At 42.4% G+C, this 16,833-nt stretch overlaps 1 long non-coding RNA gene across 1 annotated transcript; it reads left to right on the top strand.

Moving 5' to 3' along the window:
- The first annotated feature begins 3,005 nt into the window (after positions 1–3,005).
- On the top strand, positions 3,006–15,880 carry LOC138950547 (uncharacterized). Its single transcript, XR_011450716.1, has 3 exons — positions 3,006–3,719; positions 4,426–4,509; positions 15,825–15,880. It is a non-coding gene; the product is annotated as an uncharacterized lncRNA (long non-coding RNA).
- Positions 15,881–16,833: the final 953 nt, after the last annotated feature.

Genomic DNA, 16,833 nt, shown 5'->3' on the forward strand with positions numbered 1-16,833 from the left:
CGTTTCTCCTTCGTTGAAGAGCATGGAAAGATAACTCGTACTTGACTAGAAGTGAGAAAGAGCTATAGGAAGGTGACATTGAGGAGCACGTGACCTATCGCCACTGTCGGCTTCCATTTTGTTGAAACCAACTGGCGGCTTCCATTTTGTTGAAACCAACTTTGTCATCTGTGCTGTTCCGGAAATGAGCTGCGCTTTTTTGGAATTCAAACAGTATCATGTCACTGTTGTCCCATTTGCGCTGTTTCGGATTTGATGTTGCTTTTTACATTTAGTCAAGTTTTGACTAAATGTTTTAACGTAGAGGGGGGAATCGAGACGAGGGACGTGGTGTATGTGCGTGCGTGTGTGTGTGTGTGTGTGTGTGTGTGTGTGTGTGTGTGTGTGTGTGTGTGTGTGTGTGTGTGTGTGTGTGTGTGTGTGTGTGTGTGTAGAGCGATTCAGACTAAACTACTGGACCGATCTTTATGAAATTTGACATGAGAGTTCCTGGGTATGAAATCCCCGAACGTTTTTTTCATTTTTTTGATAAATGTCTTTGATGACGTCATATCCGGCTTTTCGTGAAAGTTGAGGCGGCACTGTCACGCCCTCATTTTTCCACCAAATTGGTTGCAATTTTGGTCAAGTAATCTTCGACGAAGCCCGGACTGCGGTATTGCATTTCAGCTTGGTGGCTTAAAAATTAATTAATGACTTTGGTCATTAAAAATCTGAAAATTGTAAAAAAAAATAAAAATTTATAAAACGATCCAAATTTACGTTCATCTTATTCTCCATCATTTGCTGATTCCAAAAACATATAAATATGTTATATTTGGATTAAAAACAAGCTCTGAAAATTAAATATATAAAAATTATTATCAAAATTAAATTGTCGAAATCAATTTAAAAACACTTTCATCTTATTCCTTGTCGGTTCCTGATTCCAAAAACATATAGATATGATATGTTTGGATTAAAAACACGCTCAGAAAGTTAAAACAAAGAGAGGTACAGAAAAGCGTGCTATCCTTCTTAGCGCAACTACTACCCCGCTCTTCTTGTCAATTTCACTGCCTTTGCCATGAGCGGTGGACTGACGATGCTACGAGTATATGGTCTTGCTGAAAAATGGCATTGCGTTCAGTTTCATTCTGTCAGTTCGACAGGTACTTGACTAAATGTTGTATTTTCGCCTTACGCGACTTGTTATTACATTTAGTCAAGTTATGACTAAATGTTTTAATATCGAGGGGGGAATCGAGACGATCGAGGGTCGTGGTGTATGTGTGTGTGTGTGTGTATGTGTGTGTATGTGTGTGTGTGTGTGTGTGTGTGTGTGTGTGTGTGTGCGTGCGTGTAGAGCGATTCAGACCAAACTACTGGACCGATCTTTATGAAATTTGACATGAAAGTTCCTGGGTATGATATCCCCATACTTTTTTTTTCATTTTTGTGATAAATGTCTTTGATGACGTCATATCCGGCTTTTCGTGAAAGTTGAGGCGGCACTGTCACGCCCTCATTTTTCAACCAAATTGGTTGAAATTTTGGTCAAGTATTGTTCGACGAAGCCCGGACTTCGGTATTGCATTTCAGCGTGGTGGCTTAAAAATTAATTAATGACTTTGGTCATTAAAAATCTGAAAATTGTAAAAAAATATTTCTTTTATAAAACGATCCAAATTTACGTTCATCTTATTCTCCATCATTTGCCGATTCCAAAAACATATAAATATGTTATATTTGGATTAAAAACAAGCTCTGAAAATTAAATATATACAAATTATTATCAAAATTAAATTGTCGAAATCAATTTAAAAACACTTTCATCTTATTCCTTGTCGGTTCCTGATTCCAAAAACATATAGATATGATATGTTTGGATTAAAAACACGCTCAGAAAGTTAAAACGAAGAGAGGTACAGAAAAGCGTGCTATCGTTCTCAGCGCAACTACTACCCCGCTCTTCTTGTCAATTTCACTGCCTTTGCCGTGAGCGGTGGACTGACGATGTTACGAGTATACGGTCTTGCTGCGTTGCATTGCGTTTAGTTTCATTCTGTGAGTTCGACAGCTACTTGACTAAATGTTGTATTTTCGCCTTACGCGACTTGTTCTGGTTGATGTGCTTGGTTTTTATATTTAGTCAAGTTTTGACTAAATATTTTAACATCGAGGGGGAATCGAAACGAGGGTCGTGGTGTATGTGCGTGTGTCTGTGTGTCTGTGTGTCTGTGTGTCTGTGTGTGTGTGTAGAGCGATTCAGACTAAACTACTGGACCGATCTTTATGAAATTTGACATGAGAGTTTCTGGGTATGAAATCCCCGAACGTTTTTTTCATTTTTTTGATAAATGTCTTTCATGACGTCATATCCGGCTTTTCGTGAAAGTTGAGGCGGCACTGTCACGCCCTCATTTTTCAACCAAATTGGTTCAAATTTTGGTCAAGTAATCTTCGACGAAGCCCGGGGTTCGGTATTGCATTTCAGCTTGGTGGCTTAAAAATTAATTAATGACTTTGGTCATTAAAAATCTGAAAATTGTAAAAAAAAATAAAAATTTATAAAACGATCCAAATTTACGTTGATCTTATTCTCCATCATTTGCTGATTCCAAAAACATATAAATATGTTATATTCGGATTAAAAACAAGCTCTGAAAATTAAATATATAAAAATTATTATCAAAATTAATTTGTCGAAATCAATTTAAAAACACTTTCATCTTATTCCTTGTCGGTTCCTGATTCCAAAAACATATAGATATGATATGTTTGGATTAAAAACACGCTCAGAAAGTTAAAACAAAGAGAGGTACAGAAAAGCGTGCTATCCTTCTTAGCGCAACTACTACCCCGCTCTTCTTGTCAATTTCACTGCCTTTGCCATGAGCGGTGGACTGACGATGCTACGAGTATACGGTCTTGCTGAAAAATGGCAGCTACTTGACTAAATATTGTATTTTCGCCTTACGCGACTTGTTTGTTATTGTTATACGTGTATGTCCAGGGGTACCGGCACGGTTGGCCTAGTGGTAAGGCGTCCGCCCCGTGATCGGGAGGTCGTGGGTTCGAACCCCGGCCGGGTCATACCTAAGACTTTAAAATTGGCAATCTAGTGGCTGCTCCGCCTGGCCTCTGGCATTATGGGGTTAGTGCTAGGACTGGTTGGTCCGGTGTCAGAATAATGTGACTGGGTGAGACATGAAGCCTGTGCTGCGACTTCTGTCTTGTGTGTGGCGCACGTTATATGTCAAAGCAGCACCGCCCTGATATGGCCCTTCGTGGTCGGCTGGGCGTTAAGCAAACAAACAAACAAAAACTGTCCAGGGGTTCCTTATAATTATAATGGTGGTCCAGTGAACGATACCTTCCGCCTGTGGTCAGAGCAATACATTGGCAGATTTTCGGATTCTTCTTCTTCCTTTGGTTAGATCATAGATGTACGATCTGCACGCTAGATAAAGTGAAGCAGTAGGCTAAAAACAGCATACATTAATGAAAAACACTCATCATAATAGTGGCCAGGTTGCTTGTGTGCGCAATTCAGAATAATTCTATGCATGATTGGTTGTATTTGATTTCACAGATCTATCACACTTTCAGGGAACTGGGAAGCCGTTTGAGCTGATGCGGCAAATCGATGTGGGCGTAACCTGCGCACATTTCTTCTGAATTGCCCTTAGGATGAACATGAGGCACGGAAGGAGATCAACCCAGACGTGTTTGCCAAGGTACGCATGTCCTGCATTTGCATATAGTGTGTAGTTTTGCAGAGAAATATTGACTTTCAAATTGATCTGATGTTTTGTTTGTTTGTTTGTTTGCTTAACGCCCAGCCGACCACGAAGGGCCACATCAGGGCGGTGCTGCTTTGACATTTAATGTGCGCCACACACAAGACAGAAGTCGCAGCACAGGCTTCATGTCTCACCTAGTCACATTATTCTGACACCAGACCAAGCAGTCACACTAACCCCATAATGCCAGACGCCAGGCGGAGCAGCCACTAGATTGCCAATTTTAAAGTTTTAGGTACGACCCGGCCGGGGTTCGAACCCACGACCTCCCGATCACCGGGCGGACGCCTTACCACTAGGCCAATTGTGCCGGCGGTTGCAGAATCATTGATTATACTATATGCTGAAATACTCTGTTTCAAAATTAATATCTCCGTGCAAAACACACCAGACAGTCGCCAAACTCATATGTGGACACACACACACACACACATGCACACACACACACACACACACAGACACGCACACACACACACACAGCCAGCCCCCTCTCCTTCCACATTTGACAGAAATCTAAATGTTGATACACAGTTTCACATAAAACAAAAGTATGAGAATGAGAACACTTGTCAGTGTTGCTACGATGTGGAACTTCAGTAAAATAGTGTTTGATTTCTTAACATGCATCTTGTGTGTGCAGGAACCATACTGCTTGGCTGAGGCAGTTCACTTTCTGGAGATGGAGCTAACAGTAATGCGACGAAACATTGTGGATGCACTTCATGTAAGTTTAAGCTTTCTGTGGGATACGTAGAGGTTACATGCCGAGTCTCAGTGATTATCAAAAATAATGGTCGAAGTTAGCGGATCATGAAAAATGCGAGCTTCAGCGAGCTTTTTCATGACCGCGAACTGAGACCATTATTTTTGATAATCACTGAGACGAGGTATGTAACCTCTTTATCCCTCCTTTCTTCAGTTATTCAAAGAAAAGAGGAGTTTTTGTGCGAAAGTTTGATCAAATCATATTCACCTGCAACCAGTCTACCTGCGCAGGCGATCGATTAATGCGCGGTTGTATAGTTCCGTGCAAATCATTCAAATTTGTTCACACTTCTTGTCAGTTTCCATGTTTTGAACTAAAATCAAGTACACAGTTATGTTGTCATTCTGCGGTGGCGGTAAAGGCAGATAGTGTGTGTTCTGTACATGTTTTGGTATCGCTCAGGAAATGTTCTTTCCTCGAATGTGACTAGCAGACGAAGTTTTACACCCGTGTTCCAACGCTAAAAACTGTATGAAGTTTAGTTTTCTGGGGCAAAATAGTGTATGAAACCGCTGCATGTTCTTCAAGTTGATTAAATGTTTGCAACTGATTGCGTGTGATCTGTTTATAAAATGAAATATTGTTGAAAACTGACCGTCGGATTGCAGTCTTGTCACGATGCAGCCGAAATCTGGAAGGGGAACTACTCGTGTCGCTAGACAAAGTATGAGAGTTACTTTTCCTTGGAATCTTGCTAGCGATAAACGATTGTGCACGGCAGATCTGAATTCAGAAAACAACCAAACTCATGGATTTTATATTGAGATTCATGTGTTCAAGCCTGTAGTTGCTGGTTTAAATGCGGTATGGTTGTATTGTTTGCTCCAGAAATGTATATTTTGTACGTTAGAGTGTTCTGAACTTTTGAGTCGCAAAAAGTAGATCCACAATGTGTACAGTCTCTACCCATGAGCTATCGAGGATTCAGGCCCGTTGTTGGGTAAGTGATTTTGGTTGTTGGGTAAGTTACCGAAAAATAACTAGCCCTACAAGTTTACAGAGAGAAAGAAGCAGAGTGGGGGATAAAGCGCAGTTACATTTTCAGAATGCTGCCTTATTTTGCAGTCTTCTCCTTAAAAGGTGGAAACAATATACATATTTTTAAGTTCAGTGAGTGCTGAGGCCTGCAATGATAAAATAGATGTTTTCCTGAACGAAGTCTACTCAGAATTTTCATTCGTTATGGTAGACTAGTGCCGTAAACACTTTAGTCAAAGCATGGCCAACAGACAACACGCTGCTGATCCGCTTGGATCTGCCATTGCCGCTAACAGTGTATGCAGGGTGCATTCAATATGACACCCTTTTCTTTTGAACATATTCTCATCGGAGTTTATGATTGGTTTTGACAGTGATCGCTGGCCTCCAATGGTCGCTGACAAGGTGTTTTCCTTCGGTTCACGTAGGTTTAGATCACGTGAGTTAAAAGCGATCCGTTTGTAAAGAAATTCAGTTTTTGTTAGTTTGATCTGAATAATGAAATGTTTTAGAAAGTTACGATAGAAATTAGAATGCATTTTTTATTAAAGAATGCATTCCATATCATAGAACACATTCTATATTTATAGAATGCATTCTATAAAATAGAAGACATTGTATAATATAGAATGCATTCAATCATACTTGTCATTTGCCCAGAAATGTATTCTATAATATGCATTCTATAACGTCCAACAATGCATTCTTATGATAGAATGCATTCCATAAAGCGCCCCAAAACTTCTACAGGCCAGCTCAGTATGGTCCCTGCTTCGAAAGCAGATCTACAAACACTCTCACACACAGCTCTCTCTCTCTGTCTCTCTGTGCGTGTGTGTGGCTGTGTGTGTGTGTGTGTGTGTGTGTGTGTGTGTGTGTGTGTGTGTGTGTGTAGTTCTGCTTTCCTTTGCGGGGCTGGCCTGTTGTAGTTTCGGGACATTATGCATATAAATTATAATGCATTTCAGGACGTTAAAGAACGCATTCTATCATAAAAAGCATTTTGGTATTTTGTGTTATAGAATGCATTTTATCATATAAGGCAGTTCGGGACGTTATAGAATGCATTCTATAATATAGAATACATTACATAATAAATGATTTCCTTATAACTCATTATTTATACTGTTCAAAAAAAGAAACGCATAGTTGCTACTTGCCAAATTTGTTTTATTTTTCGAAAAAATTAACAGAAAATCCAATATTTAGATTATTTGTTTGAAATTTGGTATGGACACAGTTGAATGCACACACAGTTCATTTGCATCTTCAAATCAATCAGTCAATCAATACGATTGGGTGCCGAGGCTGTCAAGTCAGTAGGGGGTGTGACTGCCTTGAGCAGCAACAACTGCCCGGCACCTTCTGGGCATGGACTGGATCAGATGCCGGATATCTTGCTGTGGGATGGTGTCCCACTCCTCCTGAAGTGCCTGCAATAGATCGCGGTGATTTGCCGGCGCTTCTTCTCGCCTGCGCACACGTCTGTCCAATTCATCCCAGAGGTGTTCTATCGGGTTCATGTCTGGCGACATGGATGGCCAGGGAAGCACCTGGACATGGTGGTCGGTGAGGAACTGGGTGGTGAGTCGTGCTGTGTGCGGGCGAGCGTTGTCCTGCTGAAATATGGCATCCTGGTCAGCCAGAAGAGGAAGGGCGTGTGGGCGCAGAATTTCCTCCACGTATCGCTGGGCGGTTATGCGCCCTTGGACGTGCACCAGGGTGCTCCTTCCAGCGGTATTGATCGCCCTCCACACCATGACGCCTCCACCACCATGAACGGGTGCCTCATCCACACAGTTGGGCGCGTAACGTTCGTTTACTCTCCGGTAGACCCTCCTCCGACCATCATGTCGCTGGAGCAGGAAGTAGGACTCGTCGCTGAACCACACGTGTCTCCAGTGATTCCGGACGGTCCAGCGAAGGTGCTGGTTGCCCCACTGCACTCGGTTCTGGCGATGGCGGCGGGTGAGGACAGCTCCTCTGTGAGGTCTGCGAGCTCTCAAACCAGCTTCATGCAGGCGGTTCCGCACGGTCTGGTCCGATAATCGGTGTGGCCCGGGGAGAGCCTGGACAGAAGATGAGGCCGACAGGAAACGATTCCGGAGGTGGCGGAGCCGTATGAAGCGGTCGTGAGCAGCAGTTGTCGCCCTTGGTCTTCCCGCTCGTGGCAAGTCAGCAACGGAGCCAGTGGCTTGAAACCTGACCCACAGTCTACTGATGGTGCTCTGGGACACGTGGAAGTGCCTGGCGATTGCACTTTGACTTTGGCCTGCTTGTAAACGACCCAATGCAATTTGGCGGTCTTCTCTGCTCAATCGGGCCATCTTTCGTCGCTGAATTGTCGTCTGATTTCTTTGTGGCGAACAATCCGCTTTTATGGGTTTTGGAAGACATGGTGAGAGCTCTAGACAGGTTTCACAGTCTTCAGAGTCGGGTATGTCCCTGACTTTGATATTAAATAAAATGTTTCGTTTTGTTTAGTCGTGAATTTTCACTGGTCTGTGTCGAATGTCTTCGGAATTTACATATGAAAAATAAACTTTGATCGAATTTAAGTCAAGTTTGTATTCCCCACCAGCGAAAAAGGTAGGTCGGTCGTGAGAAATGAGACAGACACGATTTCCCTTTTTAGCCACATTGCAATAGACAAAGGCACCAGTACAAAAACACACAAAGAAATCCAGTGAAAAGTACATTAGAAACCAAAGAACAGAGATAGATGAACACACTTAGTTAAAAAAAACAATGAATGTGTTTATGTTTAGTCGATACAATCGCATGTGAAGTAAACGGTCTTTTTTCTAAATGTGTCTGTCTCAAAAACGTTAATTACAAATCTGTTCAGTTGGAATGGCTGTTAAAAGGTTTGGACGTAACATGCTTTTAATAAGTAGCAATTTGCATCAAATCACGACATGAAAGGGTTTTGAAAGGCTAACTACGGCTTATTCTACTTGCGCTTGGTCATTTTGTCACTCGGGCAAGGTGTCTGTCTCATTTTTTCTCACGACCGCCCTGCAGACAAATCGTCTGCTATAACCGCCATACACAGCAAATTGTCATGATGCAACCAATTTTACACTTCCTATCCGTTGTCAGGCAGATGATCAACTGGCTGACTAAAGAATTTTTCGGCATGTGTTTATTTCAGAGCACGTTATTTACTGTCTAGTCACTCGGGCAAGGTGTCTGTCTCATTTTTTCTCACGACCGTCCTGAAGACAAATCGTCTGCTATGACCGCCATACACAGCAAATTGCCATGATGCGACCAATTTTATACTTCCTATCCGTTGTCAGGCAGATGATCAACTGGCTGACTAAAGAATTTTTCGGCATGTATTTATTTCAGAGCACGTTATTTACTGTCTGTCTCTGAAAACCTTGAATTCTCACGACCGCCCGGCACTATTGACGGTCATTTCTTACCAAATGTTAAGCAGATTCATTTGTAAAATAACAACATTCAGTGACTGTGTCTGATCAACGCCAGTGTTTTTTTCAATCCTTGAATGCACTGCATTGTGAATGTTGTGGTCAAGTGAGAGTTTTATAGACATCGCCGTACGTTTTTCAACACTTTGATGACGTCAGACAGCAGATTGAAAACGTTCCAACTTGGAAAGAGAGCCAGTCACGATCATATAATCGTAGGGAATCAATAGTTGCTTTGTTTATTAACTTTCAAGTGCTTTTAAAAGTTTGATTTTTGTCATTGTTATTGTTGCATATGTGCGTGCGTACGTGCGCGCGCGCCTGTCAGTGTGGAAGAGTGTAGGGTAAGTGTATCCAATTCCGACCGACTTCGGGGATACCTAAATCCGACCGATTTTCCAAGTCACTAATGATGAGGTTCACACGTCATCCCAACAGAAAGAATGCCATTCATACAAGGGCCATTCATGAACGGTTGATGACGCGACGTCACGAACCAATCGTTTCGTCACGAGAGTTAATTGCGTCATCTGCACCGCGGCGCGAAATGTGCCTTCGCCATACGTTTCTTGCAAAGGGTGAGATAATTTGATGAACAGAGTTGTGTTTCTTTTACATGGATGTTAATAAGTGTTTTTGGAAGAATAATGTTATGGTTCTGACTAAATCTCATTGTACTTTTTAATCGAAAAGGGGAAAATCTTATCGGTCGTGATTAGATACCCAGTTTTTGAGAGAGTATTTAAATCCGACAACAACGCAGATAATACAAAACGCTGCACAAAATCCCAGTAAAACCATTCATTGTTTACGTTTATGACTTGAAAAAAGCATATGAACAAGGAAACATATCAGATGATGTATTATCTAGCTGTGTGTGTGTGTGTGTGTGTGTGTGTGTGTGTGTGTGTGTGTGTGTGTGTGCGTGCGGCCGAGCGTTGCGCGCACGTGTTCGTTTGTGTGTGTGTGTCAGTGTGTGTGTGTGTGTGTGCGTGCGTGCGTGCGTGCGTGCGTGCGAGTGTGTGTGTGTGTGTGTGTAAGCGTGTGCGCGAGCGTTGTGCGCACGTGTTCGTTTGTGTTAGCTTATGTGTGTGTGTGTGTGTGTGTGTGTGTGTGTGTGTGTGTGTGTGTGTGAGTGTTGATGCGTGAGTGTTGATGCGTGCGTACTTGCATGTGTGCGTGCGAGAGGGGTTGGGTTAATTTTCTTATGTGTGCAGAGTAGTTGTTGTAGAAAATGCAAGACATTAAGGTTCAGTCTGTAGTGGATATACTGGGACAGCGTCCATGTACTATTAGTCCACAAGCCAAGTATACCTACCGTGCACCCCCCCCAGGGGTTGGCAAGACTGGTCTAGAAATGATCCCTAGAGTATCCTGAACACGAAACAAAAACTTTAACAGCAAAAAGTTGGGATGCTTAGGAGTTACAGCCCTTGACGTAAGGGTACCCTCTTGTGCGCTTACTGCGGCCGTTCGAAGTTTACTGTGAATCAACTGCTGTAAATGAACAAGAAATCTACCATGCACCCCTCCAGGGGTTGACGGGACTTGCCTAAATATGTTCCTTAGAGTGTTCTGAACACGAAACAAAAACGTAAACAGCAAAAGGTTGGGATGCATAGGAGTTACAGCCCTTGATGTAAGGGTGCCCCCTCGTGCACTTACTGCGGCCGTTCAAATTTTACTGTGAAACAGCTGCTGTAAATGAACAAGCAATCACACGAAGTATTGTTCAGTGTTTCTAATTTTAATCAGAGTCTTCTGAGCTGGAGTCATCCAGGCCATTCTGCAAGAAGCACTCTGTGTCGTCTTCCTCTTCTTCCGCATCTGAGTCAGGGACATCATTGAGGAGATCGTCAATGACAGTCTGGGGTAAGGTCAGCTCTTCTTCCTCTTCTGTCCAGAGTGGCTCTAAAATGCCATTGTTCATCACCCAGCCATGACCTTCTGTGGGGTTAGGAATGTCTGGCACAGGCTGGTCACCTCGCTTCCAGATGGCCACTTGATAGTTGCAGCGGCGAATATGTTGCTTCAGACTGCGTCGAGAAGGTGGCAAAGTAGCCAAGTCGACATTCTGACTGGCATTTACCACCTCTTCGCCACACTTCTCTTTCAGCAAGTGATGCCTCAGCTCATTAACCTTGCTGAATCGTGACCTGCCATAGATACAGCATGTGAAGGACTCCAAGTCATCAATTATTTCATCCTGCATGTCCCACGTGTTGCCAAGCTGAGCGAGCGTCTTCACAAATGCTGGCTTCTGCTGCAGAACCTTCACAGCCTTCACTTTGCCTTTGCCCTTGAAGGCGCTGGTTGAATCACAGCCTGTGAAAGCATGGAGAGACAACAGTGCAGTGCAGAAAGGCTGTGTAAGTCCTCTGGCTAGGTCACTGATGTCAATCAGTCGCTTCTTGTTGCCTTTGCCCGTGTCAAACAGGATTGTAACACCGTCTAGCTGAGGGGCAAAGTTCAGGAGGATGAAACATACATCTGTGTCAGGACTCTTGACACGAATGTACTTGTACCCTTGATCTTGTCCATACTTGGAGTAGAGGATGACACGCGAGTCTGTTTCTTCTTGGGTAGACGACAAGGAATGAAGTTCTTGTTTTTCAGTCTTTCTACCATCAGCTGATGAGAGCTTGAATGCTTGCCCTTCACAGACGAGAACGACGTTTCTCTCCTTGTGCTTTTCAGCAAAGGAATCCTTGCTCCAGACATCCAGTAGCAGTTTAATGAACTGCACTTTGTTATCTTCATTAGCCAGAAATGCCTTCCAGTCTGCTGGTCGCTTTGTGCTATCCCCTTTCAGGATGATCTTGTCACCAGACCCTCTTCTCTTTCGCTCCATGGATTTCACAGAACAGTCTTGGTACATATCGGTGCTGAATACAAAGTCAGTTTCTGGTGGTACCATGTCGTAGAGCTTCTGGCAGATCTGGCGAAAGTTGGGAGGAACTTGTTGCATTGCGTGAAATGTTGCATTGCCATCGATGATCATTAGAGTCTCATCAACAGGGGGGGGGGGCAGCGTCTTCCACAGTCTTCGTCAGATAGTGAAAAGCAGCGCTCTTGTCAGTCTTAGCCAAATAACTGTCTGCTGTCCCAAGGCTGTAAGGGACTGGAGTCAGCTGATAGGTCATGAGCTCTTTCAGATCCATGTTCAGATCGCCTTCCTGAGACTTCACGAGAAGTTGGAAGGCCACATTTCCTTGGTGCTTATATTCAGTCAATTTGTTTTGAGTTGACTTGAGTGTGACTCTTTTTGACGTGTCTGCCATGACTTTCAGCTTGAGACGTTTCACTGGCTCGAAGAAATGTTCTCCGGTTTCTAGTCTCTCAGTGATGAACTTCTCCTTCTCGCTTCTGCCTGCTGCTTCTGCACGTAGGACATCCTTCTCGATTTCAGCAGGTACTGTGGCACCTGATGACAGCATGATCAGTTTCTCTTTGTCATGAACCTCAAACGGGTTGGTGAAGCTTTCTACTGCAGCAAGTGTTCGTGCCACACTCTTTTCACTCCTGGTGACTTCTGTTGGACGAAGGTCACGGTGTTGAGTGTCCAGTTCACTATCCTTTGTCATTCCAGCCATGTCCATAGTCACTTGCATGTACTTTGTTCTTTGGTGGGTTGTCCTCACCCACTTTTGGTAGGCTGGATAGTTTGAAGCAATTCCAGTGAGACCTGCACCAGCTGCGGCTGCTCCTCCTCAGAATGCATAAGGCAGGTGTCACGAGACACCCCCGTAACTAGTTTGCCCTCAGAAGTTCCACTTTGTACAAAAGTAGCAGATATTCTGAATAATTTCGACTGTTATACGGTATAAATTGTCTATGAACGACATTGTCGTACCTGTGGATACAACACAGGTTACAATAGTCCACAAAGCCCTTGAAATTGGAATTTTAGCGAAGACGAGCAATGGCGGCACATGTTGCAAGCAATGGCCGACCTGGGCAGTAATATTTTGTTAATTTTTAATCAATGGAGACGCACTATTGTACTGCGATGTCTTTACAGCTACCACAATGTCGTTTAGAGCCGATTTATACTGTTTAACAGTCGAAATTATACAGAATATCTGCTACTTTTGTACAAAGTGGAACTTCGGAGGGTAAACTCATTTCGGGGGTAATCTCGTATCGTGACACAGGCACTACTGATGCCAAACTGTTGACCAATAACAGAGATTACTCAAGGTTCTACCAGGTTCACTGACAACTAAATTAAAAAAATTGGGATCAAAAGAACATGATTTCTTGTTCATTTACAGCAGCTGATTCACAGTAAACTTCGAACGGCCGCAGTAAGCGCACAAGAGGGTACCCTTACGTCAAGGGCTGTAACTCCTAAGCATCCCAACTTTTTGCTGTTAAAGTTTTTGTTTCGTGTTCAGGATACTCTAGGGATCATTTCTAGACCAGTCTTGCCAACCCCTGGGGGGGATGCACGGTAGGCCTATCTGGCTTGCATACTATATGCCACAGTTCAATCTGTAGTGGATATACTGGGACTGCGTCCAGGTACTATGCCACAGTTCAGTCAGTAGTGGATATACTTGGACTGCGTTAAGGTACTCTGCCACAGTCTTTGATGACGTCATTTCCGTTTTTGTGATAGTTGAGGCGGACTTGTTAAGTAATCTTTGATTAAGTCGGGACTTTGATATTGCATTTGAGCCAGGTAGCTTGAAAATAAGTGAATTAGTTCGCTCATTAAAATTGTCATCAAAAACGAATATTTCATTACAGATTCAAACACTACTGCATTGTACTTCTTATCTTCTCCTGATTTAAAATATATATATACATATGTTATGTTTACTTTAAAAACGCGTTCAGAATGAAAGAAAACAGGTTGAGTATGCTTCGCGGAGATGAGTGTGACCCGTGACGGTTTTCGGGTATGGTTAGCCGAGACTATCTGAATTTAGTCTCGCCGATCGGACTGGTTTTTTTTGGAGTTTATCCTTCAATTTGATGCCTATAGATTGACTACATGTTTTTATATCGCTTTACGCGACTTGTTTTACATTTCGTCAAGTTTTGAAATGTATTATAAAATTTGGTACATAACATTCTAAAAATTGCAAATAACAATAACACTTTTGATTACAGATTCAAAAGTTATTGCATTGTATCCTTTGGATTTCCTGGATCCCAATGTATAAACAGATATGTCATGCTTAGTGTGAAAATCTGCTCAAATGAGAAAAATCGCCCGTTTTGTTCATATGCTTCGCGGAGGCAACCCGTCTCGGTCTTCTGGTTTCGGCTAGCCAAATCTCACTAGCATTGTTAATGACTCGTCCCTGATTCCAATGTTGATCTTTTAGTTTCAAACCAACTTAATGTTTTATTATCGCTTCACATGACTTGTTCTGTATATTTTTTTTCGCTGTCATTATGTCACCATTTAGAGGGTAGGGTTACATTTTCAGGTATTTATTCCCCAAGAATATGCAAAAAAAATTCCAAACTCGTTTTTTTCTATTGGTCAATGATTCTACTTTTTTTTAAAGTGAGAAATGGAGTGCAATTAACATTGTTACTGTTGAAGGTATGCTCATGACGTGCATCACAGCGAAATAGCAGTTCAGAAGAACGGAATTCCCATAATTAGTCCTTATTTGCTGTTTTTTTCACTGAGCTCGGAAAAGATATTTTGCTTGCATTGTTATTGCTTAATTTATTAAAGCCTCTGGACAATATTCTTTGAATAAATCGTTACCCAATTCTGTTTACGTCTATCCCTTTGTTTGATAGAGTACTGTAACAAGCTATCACATTATGTCGACAAGAATGCGTCTCCATACAAGTTTTTGTCTTGATTCCATCCAGGAAGATGTAAGGCTTTAATAAAAACACTATTTCAAAGATCTCTGTCAAGATTGATTTTGTTGAAAAAAAAGAAAGTCTGTGATTGAAGATTGTGAAACCTGCCTCAATATTCCCCGAGTTTCACGAGATTACACTGAAGCATGACGAGTGGTCATGCCAAATGAGCAATTTTGACATTGTAGCCACTGATAACGCATGCGTCACGTGCAGAGCTCACTTGTGGCAATGGACGAAAGGTCGACGACCAGATAAACATTTTCTGCAGTTTGGTGGATATCCTTGTAGCCATATAACTAAATTAACCAAATATTACAAGCTATGCGTTTCTTTTTTTGAACAGTATAGATCAAACCAACAAAACTTAGTTTCTTTACAAACGGATTACTAGAGGGTGCATTCAATATGACACCCTTTTCTTTGAACTTATACTCATCGGAGTTCACGATTAATTGCGACAGTGATCTTTGGCTTCCAGTGATTGTTGACAAGGTGTTTTCCCTGGGTTCACATAGGTTAAGAACGAGTTAAGGAAAACAGGCGTGCTCAAGGCCTCGCCACATTAGTAGTACGGTTTACTGCTTACCTTATATAAACAATTTGTAGAGTGCCATTTTCCAGAGTGGCCACGCGCTAATGAAATCCTTGCGAAAGACCTATTTTAATTCTACTTTTTGTTCTTAGGGGCAGATTCCTGCTTCAAGAGGGATTACTTTTTACATTCAGTCGTCACGTGTGTGCATGTGCGTGCATGCGAGTGTCATTGTGTGTTGGGAAGGTGAGAGCGAATTGGACGTGACGTATTTGTTCTGTTATGTGACCTATGCCCGTTCTGGAATCAAAAATGTACAATAGTTTACCTGTAACTGCGATTGTTGGAGATCTGCTGACAGCAAGAAGAAGTCCACTATTAGTTAAAATTTACACTTCAGTGTTATCAATTAAGTACAAACGTTTAACACAAACGTGTTAAGAGTTGGAAATGCATCATGTACTAAAACTGACTTGTATTTCGAACAGGATGTTCCGGACAGCGAGTTGAAAACTAAACCAAAGACCAAGGGCCTGGAATCCTCTGAAGGGTGTTTTTGTTATCGGACTTTCGTGTGTGAACTTTCAAGATGGGGTTTACCACAGCTCCGTTCATATTAATAGCAACATATACCGAGCAACAAAAGAAACGCGAAACAATTCTGCAATGTTTGATTGACAAAATCTCGAACAATTATAGAGTTAGAATTATCAAACCACAACATTTTGACGAAGGCATGTTTGACACAGGTGTTGCGTGAGTATTTTGATGCTGCGACTGTTTCAACACACGGGACAAGCAGGTTTAACGTTAACGAAGTTTTGGAGGTCTCGCTCAGTCAGCCTTCATCGCGTTCTCTGGCCACTGATCGGACACTGGTTGCTTCCAGTGATGTTCCTGGTAGTGTCAGCGGCTGAATTGAATCGATGTCGAAGACGTTGTGGAAGGAAATTGCGATCTTGTCTTATTGGGGTAATGCGAAAAAATCTACCGCGTTGCATAACTGCAGTGCTTCCAATGTCACCAGAACATTGCAGAAGGTGATAAACTGTTGACACATGCACGTTTAAAGCACATGCTAGCGCTTCTGGATCACCCCCAGCTTTAAATCGACCTGGCATTTTGGTGGTGTCAATCTTGGCATCCTGGCTGTTTCAAAAGTGAGACTGACAGCAAGCGTGCCATGGTCTCTTTTGGTTGCTAATGCATTAGTGAACACATCTCACACATCAGATTTCTCCTGCTCTACTTGCACGTGCTGCGAGCGCGAATTATATGTTTAACGATAAACCTGCTTGTCCCGTGTGTTAAAACAGTCACAGCATCAAAATAATCACACAAAAGCAAGGTCAAACATGCCTTCATTAAACTTTTGTGGTTTAATAATTCTAACTCTATAATTGATGAAGATTTTGTCAATCAAACAATGACGAATTTTTTCGCGTTTCTTTTGTTGCTCGGTATATTATGTGTTCAACAGTTCCTACCCCAGACCCT

Source organism: Littorina saxatilis, linkage group LG16 (genome assembly GCF_037325665.1).
Source record: "Littorina saxatilis isolate snail1 linkage group LG16, US_GU_Lsax_2.0, whole genome shotgun sequence".
NCBI lineage: Eukaryota > Metazoa > Mollusca > Gastropoda > Littorinimorpha > Littorinidae > Littorina > Littorina saxatilis.